The sequence below is a fragment of the Triticum dicoccoides genome, chromosome 7B (assembly GCF_002162155.2).
Source record: "Triticum dicoccoides isolate Atlit2015 ecotype Zavitan chromosome 7B, WEW_v2.0, whole genome shotgun sequence".
Lineage (NCBI taxonomy): Eukaryota > Viridiplantae > Streptophyta > Magnoliopsida > Poales > Poaceae > Triticum > Triticum dicoccoides.
The window spans coordinates 478943162-478949750 of NC_041393.1; positions in this window are offsets into that span (position 1 = coordinate 478943162).

The window sequence follows — 6589 nt, forward strand, 5'->3', positions numbered from 1 at the left end:
TCTTTGATCATCTCATCAAAGCGCACATTCTGACTCCGAGATGCTTGCTCTAGTCCATGGAAGGATCGCTGGAGCTAGCATACCTTTTAGCATACTTAGGATCGACAAAACCTTTCTGATTGTATCACATACAACCTTTCCTTACAAAAACTGGTAAGGAAACTCATTTTGACATCCATCTGCCAGATTTCATAAATGCAGCTAATGCTAACATGATTCCGACGGACTTAAGCATCGCTACGGATGAGAAAATCTCATCGTAGTCAACTCCTTGAACTTGTGAAAAACTCTTTGCCACAAGTCGAGCTTCATAGACGGTGACATTACCGTCCATGTCCGTCTTCTTCTTAAAGATCCATTTATCTCAATGGCTTGCCAATCATCGGGCAAGTCCACCAAAGTCCATGCTTTGTTCTGATACATGGATCCTATCTCGGATTTCACGGCTTCTAACCATTTGCCGGAATATGGTCCCACCATCGCTTCTCCATAGCTCGCAGGTTCATTTTTTTGTCTAGCAACATGACCTTCAAGACAGGATTACTGTACCACTCTGAAGTAGTACGCATCCTTGTCACCCTACGAGGTACGGTAGTGACTTGATCCGAAACTTCATGATCACTATCATAAGCTTCTACTTCAATTGGTGTGGGCACCGCAGGAACAACTTCCTGTGCCCTGCTACACACTAGTTCAAGTGATGGTTCAATAACCTCATCAAGTATCCACCATGCTCCCACTCAACTTTCCGAGACAAACTTTTCCTTGAGAAAGGACCCGATTCAAGAAACAATCCCTATTGCTTTCGGATCTGAATTAGGAGGTATATCCAACTGTTTTGGGTGTCCTATGAAGATGCATTTTATCCGCTTTGGGTTTGAGCTTATCAACTTGAAACTTTTTCACATAAGCGTCGCAGCCCCAAACTTTTAAGAAATGACAACTTAGGTTTCTCCAAACCATAGTTCAAACGGTGTCGTCTCAACAGAATTACATGGTGCCCTATTAAAGTGAGTGCGGTTGTCTCTAATGCCTAACCCATGAACGATAGTGGTAATTCGATAAGAGACATCATGGTACGCACCATATCCAATAGGGTGCAACTATGATGTTTGGACACACCATCACACTATGGTGTTCCAGGCGGTATTAATTGTGAAACAATTTCCACAATGTCTTAATTGTGTGCCAAAGTTCGTAACTCAGATACTCATCTCTATGATCATATCATAGACATTTTATCCTCTTGTCACGATGATCTTCAACTTCACTCTGAAATTACTTGAACCATTCAATAATTTAGAATTTTGTTTCATCAAGTAAATATACTCAGTATCTACTCAAATCATCCGTGAAGTAAGAACATAACGATATCCACTGCGTGCCTTAGCACTCATTGGACTGCACACATCAAAATGTATTACTTCCAACAAGTTGCTTTGTTGTTCCATTTTACTGAGAACGAGGCTTTCAGTCATCTTGCCCATTTGGTATGATTTTCATGTCTCAAGTGATTAAAAATCAAGTGAGTCCAAACGATCCATTTGCATGGAGTTTCTTCATGCATATACACCAATAGACATGGTTCGCATGTCTCAAACTTTTCAAAACAAGTGAGTCCAAAGATCCATCAACATGGAGCTTCTTCATGCGTCTTATATCAATATGACTTACATGGCAGTGCCACAAGTAGGTGGTACTATCATTACTATCTTATATCTTTTGGCATGAACATGTGTATCACTACGATCGAGATTCAATAAAACATTCATTTTAGGTGCAAGACCATTGAAAGTATTATTCAAATAAATAGAGTAACCATTATTCTCCTTAAATAAATAACCGTATTGCAATAGACATAATCTAATCATGTCTATGCTCAATGCAAACACCAAATAACAATTATTTAGGTTTAACACCAATCTCGATGGTAGAGGGAGCGTGCGATGCTTGATCACATCAAGATTGGAAAATACTTCCAACACATATCGTTAGCTCATCTTTAGCTAGTCTCCGTTTATTCTGTAGCCTTTAATTTGAAGTTACTAACACTTAGCAACCGAACCGGTATCTAATACCCTGGTGCTACTAGGAGTACTAGTAAAGTACACATTAACATAATGTATATCCAATATACTTCTATCGACCTTGCCAGCCTTCTCATCTACCAAGTATCTAGGGTAATTACACTCCAGTGGCTGTTCCCCTTATTACAGAAGCACTTAGTCTCGGGTTTGGGTTCAACCTTGGGTTTCTTCACTAGAGCAGCAGCTGATTTGCCGTTTCATGAAGTATCCCTTCTTGCCCTTTCCCTTCTTGAAACTAGTGGTTTCACCAACCATCAACAATTGATGCTCCTTCTTGATTTCTACTTTCGCAGTGTCAAACATCGCGAATCTCTCAAGGATCATCATATCTATCCCTGATATGTTATAGTTCATCACGAAGCTCTAGCAGCTTGGTGGCAATGACTTTGGAGAAACATCACTATCTCATCTGGAAGATCAACTCCCACTTGATTCAAGTGGTTGTTGTACTCAGACAATCTGAGGACAAGCTCAACGATTGATCTTTTCTCCCTTAGTTTGCAGGCTAAGAAAATCGTCGGAGGTCTTATACCTCTTAACGTGGGCACGAGCCTGAAATCTCAATTTCAGCCCTTGAAACATATCATATGTTCCGCGACGTTTCAAAATCGTCTTTGGTGCCTCAACTCTAAACCGTTTAACTGAACTATCACGTAGTTATCAAAACATGTATCATAGATGTTCGCAACATCCACAGACGATGTTCGAGGTTCAGCACACTGAGCAGTGCATTAAGGACATAAGCCTTCTACGGAGCAACGAGGACAATCCTCAGTTTATGGACCTAGTCCGCATAATCGCTACTATCAACTTTCAACTGAATTTTCTCTAGGAACATATCTAAATAGTAGAACTAAAGCGAGAGCTTACGACATAATTTGCAAAGATCTCTTGACTATGTTCAGGATAATTAAGTTCATCTTATGAACTCCCACTCAGATAGACATCCCTCTAGTCATCTAAGTGATTACATGATCCGAGTCAACTAGGCCGTGTCCGATCATCACGTGAGACGGACTAGTCATCATCGGTGAACATATTCATGTTGATCGTATCTACTATACGACTCATGCTCGACCTTTCGGTCTCTTGTGTTGTGAGGCCATGTCTGTACATGCTAGGCTCGTCAAGTCAACCTAAGTGTTTCGCGTGTGTAAATCTGGCTTACACCTGTTGTATGTGAACGTAAGAATCTATCACACCCGATCATCACGTGGTGCTTCGAAATGACGAACTTTCACAACGGTGCACAGTTAGGGGGAACACTTTCTTGAAATTTTAATGAGGGATCATCTTATTTAGTACCGTCGTTCTAAGGAAATAAGATGTATAAACATGATAAACATCACATGCAATCAAATAGTGACATGATATGGCCAATATCATTTTGCTCCTTTTGATCTCCATCTTCGGGGCTCCATGATCATCATCGTCACCGGCATGACACCATGATCTCCATCATCATGATCTCCATCATCGTGTCTCCTTGAAGTTGTCTCGCCCACTTATTACTTCTACTACTATGGATACCGGTTAGCAATAAAGTAAAGTAATTACATGGTGTTGTTAAATGATACGCAGGTCATACAATAAATAAAGACAACTCCTATGGCTCCTGGCAGTTGTTATACTCATCGACATGCAAGTCGTGATTCCTATTACAAGAACATGATCAATCTCATACATCACATATCATTCATCACATTCTTCTTGGCCATATCATATCACATAGCATACCCTGCAAAAACAAGTTAGACGTCCTCTAATTGTTGTTTGCATGTTTTACGTGGCTGCTATGGGTTTCTAGCAAGAATGTTTCTTACCTACGCAAAAACCACAACGTGATATGTCAATTGCTATTTACCCTTCATAAGGACCCTTTTCATCGAATCCGTTCCGACTAAAGTGGGAGAGACTGGCACCCGCTAGCCACCTTATGCAACAAGTGCATGTCAGTCGGTGGAACCTGTCTCACGTAAGTGTACGTGTAAGGTCGGTCCGGGCTGCTTCATCCCACAATGCCGCCAAATCAAGATTGGACTAGTAACATTAAGCATATTGAACAAAATCAACGCCCACAACTACTTTGTGTTCTACTCGTGCAAAGAATCTACGCAATAGACCTAGCTCATGATGCCACTGTTGGGGAACGTAGCAGAAATTCAAAATTTTCTACGCAACACCAAGATCTATCTATGGAGAGACTAGCAACAAGGGGAAGGAGAGTGCGTCTACATACCCTTGTAGATCGCTAAGCGGAAGCGTTCAAGAGAACGGGGTTGAAGGAGTCGTACTCGTCGTGATCCAAATCACCGGAGATCCTAGTGCCGAACGGACGTCACCTCCGTGTTCAACACACGTACAACCCGGGGACGTCTCCTCCTTCTTGATCCAGCAAGGGGAGAGGAGAAATTGAGGGAGAGCTCCGGCAGCACGACGGCGTGGTGGTGGAGCTTGCAGTTCTCCGGCAGAGCTTCGCCAAGCACTACTACGGAGGAGGAGGTGTTGGGGAGGGAGAGGGCTGCGCCAGGGGAAGGGTGAAGCTCCCATGCGCCTCCCCACTATATATAGGGGTGGAGGGGGCTGTTTTCTTGCCCTCCAAGTCCATTGGGGCGTTGGCAAAGGTGGGACGAAAGAAATCCCATCATTTCTTTCCCCATCGATTGTTATCCCCCTTTTTTAGGGATCTTCATCTTATCCCTTCGGGATATGATCTTATTCCTTCTAGGGGGGATATTGGTGCGCCTTGACCAGGGGTGTGGGGCCTTGCCCCCACTACCCACATTCAGGTGGGTCCCCCCATGCAGGTGGGCCCCACTCCGGAACCTTCTAGAACCTTCCCGGTACAATACCGAAAAATCCCGAACATTTTCCGGTGGCCAAAATAGGACTTCCCATATATAAATCTTTACCTCTGGACCATTCCGGAACTCCTCGTGACATCCGGGATCTCATCCGGGACTCCGAACAACATTCGGTAACCACATACAAACTTCCTTTATAACCCTAGCATCATCGAACCTTAAGTGTGTAGACCCTACGGGTTCGGGAGACATGTAGACATGACCGAGACGTTCTCTGGTCAATAACCAACAGCGGGATCTGGATACCCATGTTGGCTCCCACATGTTCCACAATGATCTCATCAGATGAACCACGATGTCAAGGACTCAATCGATCCCGTATACAATTCCCTTTGTCTAACGGTATTGTACTTGCCCGAGATTCGATCATTGGTATACCGATACCTTGTTCAATCTCGTTACCGGCAAGTCTCTTTACTCGTTCCATAACACATCATCCCGTGATCAACCCCTTGGTCACATTGTGCACATTATGATGATGTCTTATCGAGTGGCCCAGAGATACCTCTCCGTTTACACGGAGTGACAAATCCAAGTCTCGATTCGTGCCAACCCAACAGAGACTTTCGGAGATACCTGTAGTGCACCTTTATATCCACCCAGTTACGTTGTGACGTTTGGTACACCCAAAGCATTCCTACAGTATCCGGGAGTTGCACAATCTCATGGTCTAAGGAAATGATACTTGACATTACAAAAGCTTTAGCATACGAACTACACGATCTTTGTGCTAGGCTTAGGATTGGGTCTTGTCCATCACATCATTCTCCTAATGATGTGATCCCATTATCAACGACATCCAATGTCCATGGTCAGGAAACCGTAACCATCTATTGATCAAAGAGCTAGTCTACTAGAGGTTTACTAGGGACATGGTGTTGTCTATGTATCCGCACATGTATCTGAGTTTCCTATCAATACAATTATAGCATGGACAATAAACGATTATCATGAACAAGGTAATATAATAATAATAACTAATTTATTATTGCCTCTAGGGCATATTTCCAACAGTCTGGCGTGTAGATTCTCTTCAGCATTGCAAGGCAGGTTCCTCCTCCGAATACTCCAAAATAGTCTTCGAACACAAGAAATGTGTCCGGCTCTGCAAAACAAATTCCACACACAACCGCAGAGAGTATAATATTTCACGAGTCCAATCTGCTGACAACTTTTTGTAGCATGACATCATGCTGTCGCTCGGTCATTATTCAAACCGTTTTTAGCCTGCCGCTCCATATTTCGAGATGCGGTTCCATTGGCACATCTTGTCAAAGCAGAGATCGTCTCCCCTTATTGCGGGATTCTCATCAATACGGGCGTGGGCAATCCAACCATGTTGTCTGCATGCCCCTTGGGGAATAGGCGAGTTTTAAGGTGAGTGGGGAGGCGCTTGATATCCACTGCCTTTATAAAGGGATTAGGATTCACCCCTTCTCTCCCATGCCTTCTCTGCCTCCCCCATTCTCAAGCTCCAACGCCCAAGTTCTCATCTCCTCCCACAAAAGCACTCCAACCATGTCCGAATCTGGAGCGTAGGGCAAGTGGATGGCCTCCACCGTCAAGGAGAAGGACATAACCCAGCTCCGGGAGGCTGGGTATCTGGCCAAGGAAATCGCCCACCGGCTTCCGACCAAG